The sequence below is a fragment of the Simochromis diagramma genome, unplaced genomic scaffold (genome assembly GCF_900408965.1).
Source record: "Simochromis diagramma unplaced genomic scaffold, fSimDia1.1 OVJJ01000374.1, whole genome shotgun sequence".
Lineage (NCBI taxonomy): Eukaryota > Metazoa > Chordata > Actinopteri > Cichliformes > Cichlidae > Simochromis > Simochromis diagramma.
The window spans coordinates 131,679-146,450 of NW_024386743.1; the positions used below are offsets into that span (position 1 = coordinate 131,679).

Below are 14,772 nucleotides of genomic sequence, written 5' to 3' on the forward strand. Positions count from 1 at the left end.
TAGTAGTATTTTTAGAGGTGCTCTGATTAAATTTGGGGGCGCTTGAACACCTCACAGGAGGAGTTATGAAAAAAGTGAAACCAAACGGAGCAACTTGTCATAGTCGACCTGGGCCGGTTCTAGACAAGCACATATAAGGGGGCAGACCGAAATGTAAAGGGGGCAAATGGTGGCAGTGGAGGCAGGAAAGGGGTGGGGTTGGGTGGGGTGTTCTTCATAACTGTTTTTGTCATGTAACTGAATTGCACTTTGTCAGGCCTCTACCCTAAGGCTAGACCAACTTGGGTGTCCCACCTGAAGGCTGGTCTAACTCTTAGGGTCACCGAGGCACGCAAACCCCCTGACCACATTAAGGTGGTAATCCGTCAGGGGGGAAACAGAAAAACAGAACAACCAAAATATTCCTCATCTGTCACGGTTTGCCGGGGCAGGCCGTGTGGATAAATAACGGACCCAAGATGCAGACTGCTTAAGTGGAGGGTGAACTTTATTTACAACTGGAGAAGTACAACAAAAAGGGTGGCGAGAAACAGAACGGTAAAAACTCTAAACTGGGAAAACTAAACACAAAACCAGAACACGAGCGAGGGTACCTTGCAGGGAGAATGACCAGGAAGCCGGAGGCATAAACACAGAATGGCGGAAGGGAAATAACGCAGACAAACCAGCAACTACCATGACAGAAGACACAACTTGAATACACTCAGAGAACACAGGTGGGGAACACAGCTGGGAGGAACTAGGCTAACGAGACAGGAGAAAGGTAAAACTGAACACTTTGACATATGACACAGACCTTCACAATAAAACAGGAAACTCAGACACAGGGAGACAAGACGTTGAACTAAACAGACAGATTCACACACAGACGGGGTGACACCATAGACAGACAGAGATACAGATGCAGACCGAATATAACACGTAGAACTCAAACAATAATAATCATCATGATAATAAACTGGAAAATGATAATAATAAACTTAAAGTGCTGGGTCACCGACCCAGGACCATGACATCATCAGATTCTAACAACAACTAACAACTAAAAGCACTAATTAGATGCCTTATATTAAATATATCCAAGCCCAACAATAATACATCTTACTATTGCCAATATTAACAAAACTAAAAAGGGTAGGCGATGTTATTTAAAAAATACAGTTCACCAAGTCTTAAAAAATAAAACTCAAAAATAGAATTAAAAAAGAAAATAAAGAATAAATGAAACTATCCATCCAGATCTTTACAACCAACAACATTAAATCCATCTTTATTGATAATCCACTTAATTCTCAAATAAATTTGTAAAATAAAGTAAGATTAAAATAAGACTTATCAATATAGCCAATATTTACAAAACTAAAACGGGTTGGCATAGTAATGAAAAAAAAAATCGCCAGCTCTTGAACAAAACAGATTTTGTCATGCTTTAAGCTTATTTGTTTCACAAGGGACTGAAGTCTGTTTGCAACTAAACAGCTCCACTCTCCTTTCTCCTCGGTCCACTCTACAACAACAGTCTCCTGTTTACCTTTCCAAAAAACTCTTACAGAGTCATCCATATCCAACTTCTTTGTTATGGACTTCTCATGGACCAAGGTCACCAAATTCCTCTTTCTCTTATGTCGCAAAACTAAATAATCTTTGCTAAAATCACACAAATCACACAACTTACCCAACACTATACATAATATTCATCCATCTTCAAACATTAAAGAAGGAAAACCCAGTTTGATCCGGATGGATAATTGATCCAACATGTCTATTTAATCTGTTTGCCAAAATTTTAGTGAAAATTTTCATATCCAAATTCAACAAAGCAATATGTCGCTAAGAGGAACATTCTGTTTCATCCTTTCCTTCTTTCAATAACAAAGAAATATTAGCACACGCGGGAATGCTTGAGTATGGAAAGAATGCTTAAACACTCTCAATAAAAGCAGGGCCACCTTTTCAGAGTATTTTTTATACAATTCAATGCCAAACCCATCTGGGCCTGGGGACTTTCCATTGGGGAATGACTTAATAGCTTTCTATTAATAGAAACTTGTTCAACAGTAATATCTGAGTTTAAAGCCTCTCCTGCAGCGTCATTCATTGTCGGGAGATCCTGCTTCCCTAACCAATGAGAAATATTGCCCCAAGATTTCGACATATAGAGCTCTTCATAATATTCTCTAAATCGCTCATTAATAGCTTTAGGGCTGATTAAAATTTCGCCTGATCTTGATTTAATTTTGTGTATAGCCCTACTGGCCTGTAGGCCTCTCAGCTGTCGAGAAAGAAGCTTATGGGGCTTATCTCCAAACACAAAATGCTTCTGTCTGATCCTAAATAGATGATCTGTTACTTGACAAGATAAAATTGTGGTTTACTCAAACTTCCTTTTAATGATGTCTTGAAACAAAGAGGGACAAGAGGAGGCCTTGTGGTCCTGTTCTGTGTTAATTCAGCTTCTATTTCGAGCAGGCGTTTCTGGCGTCCTTTTTTTAACGAGGATTCAAAGAAATAATTTCTCTCGCTGTTCCCATAGAATCGAATCAGAAACGTCTTGTTTATCATTAGTTTCCAAGAATTCTGATATTTTAGTTTTCATAAATCGGTAAAAGATGTCTCAGACAGGAGTGACGGGTGAAAACGCCAGTTACCCTGTTGTTTCGTACCACAGAAGTCCAGGACTAAAGATCCAAGATCAAGATATTATGATAAGTTGAGCATACAACTTTAGACATCAATTTAGAATCAAGCAAAAAAAATAATCTATTCTGGAGTACGATTTGTGCACTTGTGAAAAACAAGAGTAATCTCTACCAGTGGGGTTACACAGTGTCCAAACATCAACAGGTTAGTAGAACTCAACATATTATTATTCAGAACAGTCGAAGCGTTAAACAACTGGGAGGTTTGAGTGGATCTAACCAAGTGTTTATCAAGTACACAATTAAAATCACCTCCTAAAATTACATGAGTATCAGCGAGACTAAGTAATAAATTAAATATTTGTTGAAAGACAGATCATAATTATAAAGCCAGGACGGTTTGCCACTTCATTTTATGCGTTAAAGCAGGGGTGTCAAACTCAAATACGCAGTGGGCCAAAATTCATAACTGGATCAAAGGAGCTTGCAAATAAAAGCGTCTGGACTTCTTTAAGTTACTTGAAGACGTTTCACCTCTCATCCAAGAAGCTTCTTCAGTTCTGCACCAGTTCATAACTGGATCAAAGTCGTAGGCTAACATTAATAATCATTGAAAGAAATGTTCCTCCAAATATAACAAGGAATCTTTTCTTATGGACTCAAACAAGTTTTGCTGAAAAACTAAATATGGAACAAGCAAAGCTTAATACTAAACAATATATAAAACTAATATAAACTTAATATTGCACACATGCAAAATCAAAATTCCAATTAAATAACAGATCAGTTGAAGTCATTTCTTAAATAAAAATTGTATTTGCAGCCTTTGAATTAAATTTTAAATTAAATTAAATTAATGTATTTCATCATATTCTCCCACTGTTCAGAAAGCTCCTGTTTTTCTCCTTTTCTTTTTGCCACTTTGGGATTGGTACATGTAGGGATGGGTATCGTGTTAGGTTTTATCCTAGACCAGTACCAAACGTACTTTTGATACCAGTGCTAAAGTACACAAAATGTCATAAACCTTTTTGACAGCTGGTTGGTTTGACGTAACATGTTGCTTCAGATGGGGAATGGTATCACCTTGGCTGGAAGCACTTAACAATGAAAAACCAAACTTTGTAAACCTCTCATGTTTCAGCTGTTTTCCACTTTTTCTTTGGTCATTTTAGCCTTTTTGGCCAGGGTGAAGGGAGCATCTGCCATCAAACAAGAAGACAGCCACATGGTACAATGGTGTTTGCTAGTTCACCTTACATGCATTAATGTAATAACGTGGTTAGCCTACTCAACGTAAATCACACACGAACAACATTAAGCTACTCATGCAGAGAAGAACGGCTGCTGCTGCATCATCATCCTCATCATTTCTGCTACACTGGCAGGGCTAGGGGCCAGGACTCTCCTCTTCATTAGAGAGCCGGCTCTTTCGGCTCGGCTCACTAAAAAGAGCCGGCTCTTTCGGCTCCCAACTGGCTCTTCAGGTTGTTTTGTTGCTTCAATTAATTTATTATTAACAACAATATAAAATCATGCACAAAAGGAATTACTAATGTAAAAAAAAAGTGGTTATGTACAAACTCCAAAACACATTTCTAGCGTTAACTGAACTTCCAAAACAGAGCTATCGAGATCACTTAAATTACACAATTTAAAGCTGTGTTCTGTGGCTGTGATAAGATCCCCCGTGGGCAGTCCTTGGACTGTTTCACTGTGATGTTTTCTTTTGCAGTGGTTTTAGTTTAGCTTCTGTTTACAATGAGGACAAATGATTATGGTTTTCTTCTTGTGTATGCTCTGTGGAGGATGCACTCAGAAAAATCCATCTGATTCTGTCTCCCTCTTCATCTCTGTCCCTACAGACACACAAACGCAGTTAGGTCAGCCCAAACTGTATAGTCGATGCTCATTACCACAGTATTGTTAAGTAATGCTGCTGCTTCATTTGGGCTGCTCACAGGCTGCAGACATTAGCATGGTGGTAGCTGTGTTGTAAAAACTGTGCTGTTTTTCACATCTTGTGGACTTCTACCTTAATAAAACAGTCAGTTTGAGATTTACCTGGTTTAGTCTGAGTTTGCTGAACTGTAAAAGTAGCTAAAACAAAGCAGAGCCTGCGTTACCTTTGACCTGCTGTACTTACTGTAGCTGTTTTTGGATCAGCTGACTGCTTGTGTCTTGTGCCTCTCGTTTCCAGAAGTGCACAGTTACTTACTGCAAGTAATTCTTCAAATACAACCCCAGTAAATTAAATAAACATATCCGATGTTAGATTTTTATAAAAGCTTGAGAATGGAGTAGAAACTGGCACGCTAAAAAGCACATGCGGCGTTGGACAACACAGACAATGAGGCGGTTTCCAGGAGAGCGGGGAATCTAAGTTTGGTTTTTCTTTCCCTTCCCGCTTCCTTGTTCAGACGCACCATCACACATGACTAATTTATCAGAACAGGCAGCAGCAACACTCACGGTGCCTGTAATCTGTGAGAGATGAGACTGTATTGTCAGCACACTGGTTTTTTCCCCTTATCAGCTTTCTTCTTACTTCCTGTTTTATGGCAGTTTGGCTTTGTCTGCATGTATGACTGTGTGTGCTGCCTCATGCAAACAGGGTGGGCTGCAGGGGTCAAGGTTTGCTACACAGCGTAGCTCCATCAAGACGAACAAAGCAAAGAAGGAGCAGTGCCAAGACCCCTGAAATCAAAGACCAGGTTCAGGACCGGGCTTTGTTCCAAGAGGCTGGGTCCGTTTTGCTGGTGCAGGGGGTCTGAGTGCTGAAAGAAGTGTCTGGAGCCTTTGTATGCAGCATGCCTCCTCATCCCGCCCCTTTGAAGTCTGCTTGCTTTTGTCCTTTACATAACTTGATTGAATTTTTTGAACAGCTAATTCGTATGCATTTTGTGAGCAAAAGGGTGGGGGAGGGAGGAAGACAGAAATGCCCCCCACCCAGAATTCCACAGGAGAGCAACAGGAAGGCCAACATGATTGGCCACAGGGGGAAATGACGGACACGAGCGAGCCAAAAGCATAGCATCCATGCACGTGTTTGAATTATGGCAGCTCTTTGCAAATTTGATGACAATGGCTGGGAGGTCGAGGATCCCTCTGCAAACAGGCCACGTACACTCTGGTGGTCTTCACTTTGTTGTCAGCTTCCCCGCTGGGAGAAACGGGAATGAGTTGAGGAGGAAAAACTATTCGTGAGCTGGAACCTGATTTTTGTTTGTGATTTCATAGCTTAATTTTGATTATCTTCACTTTGCAGTTATTTCTGTGTGGGTCAATGTGCATACTGTATGTTTGAGGTGAATAAATGCCATAACGTGACACGATCTCAATTCCAAGAAAAGCTGGAACGCTCTAAAATGTAAAACTTCATATTTCCATATTTTATGGACAGTAGAACAAACGTTTCAGCTGAAATCCCTGCATGTGTATTCTGTTCATCTGGATGTTGCATTTTCACTGAGTGACCACATCACTGCTTCAGCCTCAGCTGACTGCAGGTCACATGATGACCAAAACTAAACTAACATGGTCAGCAGTAGAGATGGCCCTGGCCCAACTTTGAGATGCATCGGTTAATATTTTATTAGCTTAGAGTAATTAGCCATTTAACCAAATTGATGATAGTAGCATTCATTGCATCGGTCCTATTAGCACTGCAGTCCTCAAGGAACAGTGTTATTGATGTCGGATATCTTCTTTATCTGCAAGGCTTCATCTCAACGGATTCACGTCACTGAGCCAAAGTCTAATGAGTCTATATGTGGCTGCTTGAACTTGGTTACTTACAAAGGGTTTGTAAACATGCAGATCGAGCTACTACTGTGTTCAGTGATAAATCCGCTGTGCTTGTTTGTAAACAATATGCCAAGGAAACTCAAAGAACACTTTTTTAAATGAATTAATATTTATTTTGTTTACAATTTACAATGAAATCAGTCAGTTGCACTTGCTTATGTGTAGAAGTGAAGGAAGTGTGTTTTCCCCAAGCAGCCTGCCTTCACAGCTGCAGGCAGTGATACGAGTGAGGAAGGGCAGATGTGTCATCATGTGCAGAGGTTTGTGTGGAGGTGAGGGTGGGGTTTGGTGGGTGGGCAGCTTTTCACTTCCTTGGCCTTATGCCAGGGTGACAGTCGATGTCTCTGTGTCTCTTCTGCGGGAGGTTATTTTGAAGGTCTCCCAGTTTTATTGGAGGAAGTGTTTGCCGGATCGCTGAAGCGTTCTCCCACCCCTCGGTTCCATTCTTCCATTGTACCCAGCTCCTCTCCCTCAGCTACATTTTCTCAAACGAGAATGGCTTAAAGGAGTCTCAGTGGGGACTTTCCCTCTTAGTTTAAAAAAGCAACACAAAACCCTCGTGGCTCGTAATGAAGCCTTTATCGTGTCCACCAGAGATAATGCTGTTTAAATAAATGATTACAATAGCAGTATAGCAATGGTAGCATGAAGGGGAGACTACAATGATCCTAGCACATGCTTCCACTATGCTGTGCATGAGCTCATTTAGAACATCAGCAGAAACATGGCACCTCCATCCCCGGGATGAAACATCCTGCTGTTTCCTGCAACATCCAAGATGATCGTCCAAGACGTCTTATCCACAAAGCAGTTGGAAAACCTGACGAGGGGTGGGGGGTGTTAATGTCCATCTAAGAGATCAGCCCACTGTGGGTGGGGTGACCTGGAGTGGGCACTCCACCCTTTTCCTGCTGAGGACCATGGCCTCAGATTCTGTTATGGAATTAAATACAGAAGGTACCAATCCTCCAGCTGCAGGAACATGAAGGCAGTCCAAAAAACCCCAAACTACTTTTGCTTGTTTAGCTTATAGGAAACGAGGGAACTGATTTTACCAGCCTGGGTCTCCAGGCTCTGAGTGCATCACTACAGTTTAGCAGCTGCACTAAAGTTTGTTGTTGGAACAGGCAGGTTAGCTTTAAGGATGCAGAACAGTTACTGTAATCTAAACAGGGGCCTCTGCAGCTGTCAGCCATAATGAAACGCACTGTTTATAAAGCATCACATCAAAAACTGGTCAGATAATCACATTTTTATTAGTGTCATTGATGAGTTTATATTATTTTAAGGTGTAGTACAGAAGGGTGAAGCTGTCGGCCTGTACTAACAGCCAATAGGGGGCAATCAGTCTATTTTAGCTTCCTGTACGGAGGGATGTCCTGTGACTGCTTTAACCAGGAAACAACATTTTACATGTTTTTAGGCAAACACATCGACTTTGGGGGTAACGATGGTCACGGAATCGTGGAGTGAGTCTGCTTGAACCAAAGGCAGGGCTCTGTATGCGTCATTCACATTAACTTAATATAAGCAGTGAATAAAGATGAGATAAATCATTTAACTGTGGATTTCCCACTTCAGGGAGCTGTGCAGCAGTTTTAACATGCTACCACTAGGTGGAGCTAAAAGCTGATATTTTGAACTAATGATCAGAGGCTGCTGTAAGATGCACACAGCAAACATTTTGGGCCTGACACCACAATTTGTGCACAGCGTACAGAGCTACTTCAGACGCACATACAAAAACCAGCTCATCCACACGTGTGCGATCTGCACATCATACAGAACATTTATGGTTCATTCGATCCTCAAAATACGGAATCATCCTCATCAGACTGTCACGTGTCCCTGTGGCGACTCCAAGAAAGGCCTCGTCTCACGCTGAGCTTTGATTTAACAGGTGAAACACATCCACACCTCAGAGTACCTGTTAACGGCTCCTCCTGCAGGTTTTGGGTCGGTTGTATGACTCCACGTGTTAGTGAATCTTTGTGTACAAACATCCTGAACCAACTGAACCCATGATCTGTGCTTAGGCAGATGATCAGAAGCACAAGCTTAAGAAATGAAGTTTCAGTCAGTGGGCAGGACCTCCTGAGAGGCAGCTCTCCTGTACCAAAGATGAGTGCTCAGCACAGGCGAGCAGCCATTCATGCCCTGCTGTTTAAACAACATTAAACAGGTTTTTAAAGCAGCCGACATGAGTTCATCTGGTATTTAAAGCTGGTAAAATGAGTTCACTTTGTAGAGCAGAGTAACAGGACCACAGTAAGATTAAAAAACAATATCGATCATTTTGAGAATAAAGTCAAAAATCTATTTAGAGAAAAACACTGAAATGTGGCGATGACAGTTTTAAGTGCCACGGCTGCACTGTGAGCTGGTGAAAAGCTTCAGGATCAGGTTTAGTTGCAATAACTAATCTGCACATTTCCACTTTATTCTCAGAAGGACCTTTATGTTAATGTGCTCCCTACACTCCTATGTAGGAAGGACACTTTCAGCAGGAGACGAGGCCAAAGATTTTTGTAAAGCTCCAGTGGATTCAAAGTTCAGAGTTTGCATAAAGGTGGCTTTAATAAAGACACACTTACAAATAAAGTTTTTTTTAAAGCTTTAACTCCAGAACAAACTGGAGAAACTTCTCAACTTTTAGTTTTCAGACGACGGCGCTCTCAACTCGGCACGCTCGCCATGATGTGTCACTTTGTATCCAGACCTCCTGCTGGATTCTTCTTCATATTTCACACGTCTGTGCAAACTGTGAGGTCGCACACAACAAAACAGAACAGAGATGCATCTGTGCGGACGCTGTTTGATCCCAGGGAAATGAATGAATCGGATATCTGATCGGAGACCGAAGCAGAGTAGTGTTACTGGTCAGACTTGTGCCTTATAGAGCTCTTCAAAGTCCTGTTTCACTTTTTTCCACCCAACACACACGCACACACACCTGCAAATTAAATTTAATAAATAAGACGTACAATGTTGTAAGGCAAAGTTGATCATGCACTTGTCACGATAAACAACAACATACACGGCAGCAGAATCACTCCCACCCACCAACCCTTCATATCAAGTTTTCAGATTGTTGCCTGCTGACGTCCTGATCTCGTACATCTACCCCCGATTTCTGCAGCAGGGTGAACTCTTTGTTCAGGGGGGTCGAAGCAGCAGGCTGGACCCACTGTGAGGTTTAGACACGCCAACTACAGCTGGAACTGATTCAGGACGAGTCAGAGGCTCGGATCCAGCAACCAACTGCTGTGTGCCTCAGGACGTCCCGAGATAGCTCTGCAGCTTCCTTACTGTACTTCTGTCCAAAGAGCAAAGGTCAAAGTCAAACGTAGTGTTTGTAATGTGGAAGTGTCCGGTCTCTTCAATCAGGTTTACAATCTGCAAGACAGAAAGTGAGAGTGGTGGGCACAGGTCAAAGTAAAGTCTGCAACTATGAACTAACAGTTCTACATTACTACTTCATCATTATTATTTCGTCTAAGGTCTAATATTTATTTTAAACAAGCAGATTTCTTTATGCAGTCATCTGCTGCAGGCACAGCACGCTCTCAGCTGGCCAATCAGAAGAGAGCTTCGACCTGCGCTAACGTGTTTCCTAAACTGGTCGATTTAAACCGTGCGAATAAAATCTGAGATCTGAAAATCACTGAATTCAGCTTTTACATCTGACACGGATCCCAAACTTTGTAGAAGTGGGTTTGTGTCTGATGGACGTATCGGACACTGCTGACATCAGCTCACCTGTTGCAGTATGTGACCTTCTCTTAGTGTCATTAGTCTTTTATGCAGCTCCACCAGCTCATCCAGGTAAACCTGAAAAGCACACAGCAAACACGGCTGTCATGATGTAGCAGTGGCTGATGGTAACAAACCCCAAGACATAACAACACTTTCCATATTTCAGAATATTTACTAGTCTACTCCACATTACACGCACTGTTTCTAAAAACCAAAGACACTCGTTCTCACCTTATCACACTCCATGCTTTTGTCTTGCTTGCTCTGCTTGGTGGGACTTTTTACTTCCACTATCTGACAGACAGAAGAGCAAAGAGTCACCCAGGGTCACGCACACACCTGGATACTGTGGCTTTCAATCATGCTGCTCTAAGAGCAGCATGATTTAGACCCAACTACAGACACGTGACAGGACAAAAGCCACATGCAGTAAATTTGGGCCCATGTGGGTTTTGGCATTGCAACATTTGATTGGTTGATTGGTATCATCATTAATGTGATTCTATTGCCTCAAATGATTAAAAAGAGGTGTCAATCATGCAATTTGACCAAAAGAAACCAAAGTTACAGCCCCTCAGATTTTAAAGGGCCAGAGACCATATTAAATGCTCCATGCGCACGGCGAAAAAGGGCCATTGCCATGTAAATGTGTGGTTAATTCTTCAAATAAATATATTTTTTGTAACACCATTTGGACACCATTTTTAGGCCTGTTAATAAAATTAATTTATTTCTGCTCTCACATACCTAAAAAAAATCAACTGGCATGGTGTCCAATTGTGTGCCAAAATTGGATGTTTTTGTACGTCTGGATATTCATGTATTGACAGCGTTGTAATTTACTCCAGCAACTCCTGCAAGTTCCCCCACCTAAAATGATGACAGAGGTCAGTAATTTGCACCAGAGGTACACTTCAACTGTGAGAGACAGAATGTGAAAAAAAAATCCATGAATTCACATGGTAGGATTTGTAAAGAATTTATTCGTAAATCAGGGTGGAAAATAAGTATTTGGTCATAAAAAAAATATAAAAAAATACAACTCAATACTTTGTAACATAACTTTTGTTGGCAATAACAGAGGTCAAACGTTTACTATAGGTCTTTACCAGGTTTGCACACACAGTAGCTGGTATTTTGGCCCATTCCTCCATGCAGATCTTCTCGAGAGCAGTGATGTTTTGGGGCTGTCGCCGAGCGACACGGACTTTCAACTCCCGCCACAGATTTTCTATGGGGTTGAGGTCTGGAGACTGGCTAGGCCACTCCAGGACTTTCAAATGCTTCTTACGGAGCCACTCCTTTGTTGCCCGGGCGGTGTGTTTTGGATCATTGTCATGTTGGAAGACCCAGCCTCGTTTCATCTTCAAAGTTCTCACTGATGGAAGGAGGTTTTGGCTCAAAATCTCACGATACATGGCCCCATTCATTCTGTCCTTAACACGGATCAGTCGTCCTGTCCCCTTGGCAGAAAAACAGCCCCATAGCATGATGTTTCCACCCCCATGCTTCACAGTAGGTATGGTGTTCTTGGGATGCAACTCAGTATTCTTCGTCCTCCAAACACGACGAGTTGAGTTTATACCAAAAAGTTCTACTTTGGTTTCATCTGACCACATGACATTCTCCCAATCCTCTGCTGTATCATCCATGTGCTCTCTGGCAAACTTCAGACGGGCCTGGACATGCACTGGCTTCAGCAGCGGAACACGTCTGGCACTGCGGGATTTGATTCCCTGCTGTTGTAGTGTGTTACTGATGGTGACCTTTGTTACTTTGGTCCCAGCTCTCTGCAGGTCATTCACCAGGTCCCCCCGTGTGGTTCTGGGATCTTTGCTCACCGTTCTCATGATCATTTTGACCCCACGGGATGAGATCTTGCGTGGAGCCCCAGATCGTGGGAGATTATCAGTGGTCTTGTATGTCTTCCATTTTCTGATGATTGCTCCCACAGTTGATTTTTTCACACCAAGCTGCTTGCCTATTGTAGATTCACTCTTCCCAGTCTGGTGCAGGTCTACAATACTTTTCCTGGTGTCCTTCGAAAGCTCTTTGGTCTTGGCCATGGCGGAGTTTGGAGTCTGACTGTTTGAGGCTGTGGACAGGTGTCTTTTGTACAGATGATGGTTTCAAACAGGTGCCATTCATACAGGTAACGAGTGGGGGACAGAAAAGCGTCTTACAGAAGACGTTACAGGTCTGTGAGAGCCAGAGATTTTCCTCGTTTGAGGTGACCAAATACTTATTTTCCACCCTAATTTACGAATAAATTCTTTACAAATCCTACCATGCGAATTCATGGATTTTTTTTTCACATTCTGTCTCTCACAGTTGAAGTGTACCTCTGGTGCAAATTACTGACCTCTGTCATCATTTTAAGTGGGGGAACTTGCACAGTCGGTGGCTGACTAAATACTTTTTTGCCCCACTGTATGATGATAGCAATCATTACAAAGTGAAGCATGGGCCATCCAGAGTTAAGTATACTGTTGGCTGATACAATGTGGTATATGCATCACTGGTTGGTCAACTGAAAGTGTACCTTCCACCACTTCATATTAAACTGGGCCTAATGAAAAACTTTGTTGTGGCAATGGATAGTAAAGGAAATGGTTTCCAGTATCTGAAGGATAGGTTTGGAGAAACCAAAATGGATGCCAAGCTGAAAGCAGTATTTTTTGTTCATCCTGAAATCCGTCAAATTATGTGTTATGACACATTCAGATCCAAACTGAACAAACTTGAACTCCCTGCTTGGGATGCATTTGTGCTAGTTGTGCAAAACTTTCCTTTCAACAATCGGGCTGAAAACGATGCTGAACTTGTAAGCAACATGTTAGCAGAATATCAGGAACTCGGCTGCCGAATGCAACTCAAAATGTATTTCTTGCATTCTCATCTGGATTTTTTACCTCCAAATTTGGGTGATGTGAGTGATGAAAATGGAGAACGATTCCACCAGTATATTGTCACCATGGAGACAAGATATCAAGGCCACTTCAAACCCAACATGATGGGCGACTACTGCTGGTTTCTGCAGCAGACACTCACAAGTACAAAAGCAAGTGCCTAAAGCACCTTTGAACAGTGCATTGACATTGCATAAAGACTCAAGTGAACATTTTTATTTACACCTTTGTTAATGTGAACAAGTTTTTGTAATCTCTAACAGTTTTGAAGCAAAATGCAGTTATGTACAGTGGCTGTATAAAGAATATAAAATCAGTTTCTCATGTCTGTATGAATAGCCAATGATACTGTGTATAACTTCAGAACCAGATGTCATAGGCAGAATCTAACTATAGATGTGGACTCAGCACACTCCATTTAGTATAAGACACATGGAATACCACAAATAGCAGAAATAATATTTTGTTCTGTGATTCTGTGTAACGTCTAATCAAAGAAATCGCTGAGTCAATCCACTTAAAAAAAAAAAATTACTTACAGAGCTTTGTTGGCAGGCTTTGACCACTGGCAGCAGCCGCAGAAGAGCCTCCTCTGAAGCAGAGTATTTCTGCAGGTCAAACACATCCAGATCTTTTCCTGATGACAGTAAGATGAAGACCAGAGCTGACCACTGAGCAGGAGACAGTTTATCTGTGGAGAGACGTCCTGAACTCAGGGACTGTTGGATCTCGTCCACTAGAGAACAATCATTCATTTCATTCAGACAGTGGAACAGATTGATGCTTTTCTCTGCTGACAGATTCTCACTGAGCTTCTTCTTGATGTACTGGACTGTTTCCTGATTGGTCTGTGAGCTACTTCCTGTTTGTGTCAGCAGACCTCGTAGGAGAGTCTGATTGGTCTGCAGTGAAAGACCCAGGAGGAAGCGGAGGAACAAGTCCAGGTGTCCATTTGGACTCTGTAAGGCCTTGTCCACAGCACTCTGATAAAAGAAATGTGGTTTATTTTTTCGTTTAAATATTTTAAATAACTGAGATTTTTGTTCTTCCAGCAGATTGAGTCCAGAGTTGATGAAGGTCAGATGGACATGAAGAGCAGCCAGAAACTCCTGAACACTCAGATGGATGAAGCAGAACACCTTGTCCTGGTACAGTCGTTTCTCCTCTTTAAAGATCTGTGTGAACACTCCTGAGTACACTGAGGCTGCTCTGATATCGATGCCACACCCTGTCAGGTCTGATTCATAGAAGATCAGGTTTCCTTTCTGCAGCTGATCAAAAGCCAGTTTTCCTAGAGACTCAATCATCTTCCTGCTCTCTGGACTCCAGTGTGGATCTGTCTCAGCTCCTCCATCATACTTGACCTTCTTCACTTTAACCTGAACCACCAGGAAGTAGATGTACATCTCAGTCAGGGTCCTGGGCAGCTCTCCTCCCTCTCTGGTTTCCAGCACATCCTCCAGAACTGTAGCAGTGATCCAGCAGAAGACTGGGATGTGGCACATGATGTGGAGGCTTCGAGCTTTCTTGATGTGGGAGATGATCCTGCTGGCCTGCTCCTCATCTCTGAATCTCTTCCTGAAGTACTCCTCCTTCTGTGGGTCAGTGAACCCTCTGATCTCTGTCACCATGCAAACACAGTTGCGGGGGATCTGATTGGC

The 14,772-nt window shown here is 42.1% G+C and overlaps 1 long non-coding RNA gene across 2 annotated transcripts; it reads right to left on the reverse strand.

Annotated features, from left to right (window-relative positions):
* Positions 1 to 7,683: 7,683 nt before the first annotated feature.
* Positions 7,684 to 13,698, reverse strand: LOC120723048. 2 transcript variants are annotated; one of them, XR_005693660.1, is made up of 4 exons: positions 13,651 to 13,698; positions 10,434 to 10,496; positions 10,206 to 10,277; positions 7,684 to 9,842 (listed from the first exon to the last, which is right to left on the reverse strand). It is a non-coding gene; the product is annotated as an uncharacterized LOC120723048 (long non-coding RNA). The 2 variants fall into 2 exon arrangements; XR_005693662.1 differs by lacking the exon at positions 13,651 to 13,698 and adding an exon at positions 13,115 to 13,604.
* Between the last annotated feature and the right edge of the window lie 1,074 nt (positions 13,699 to 14,772).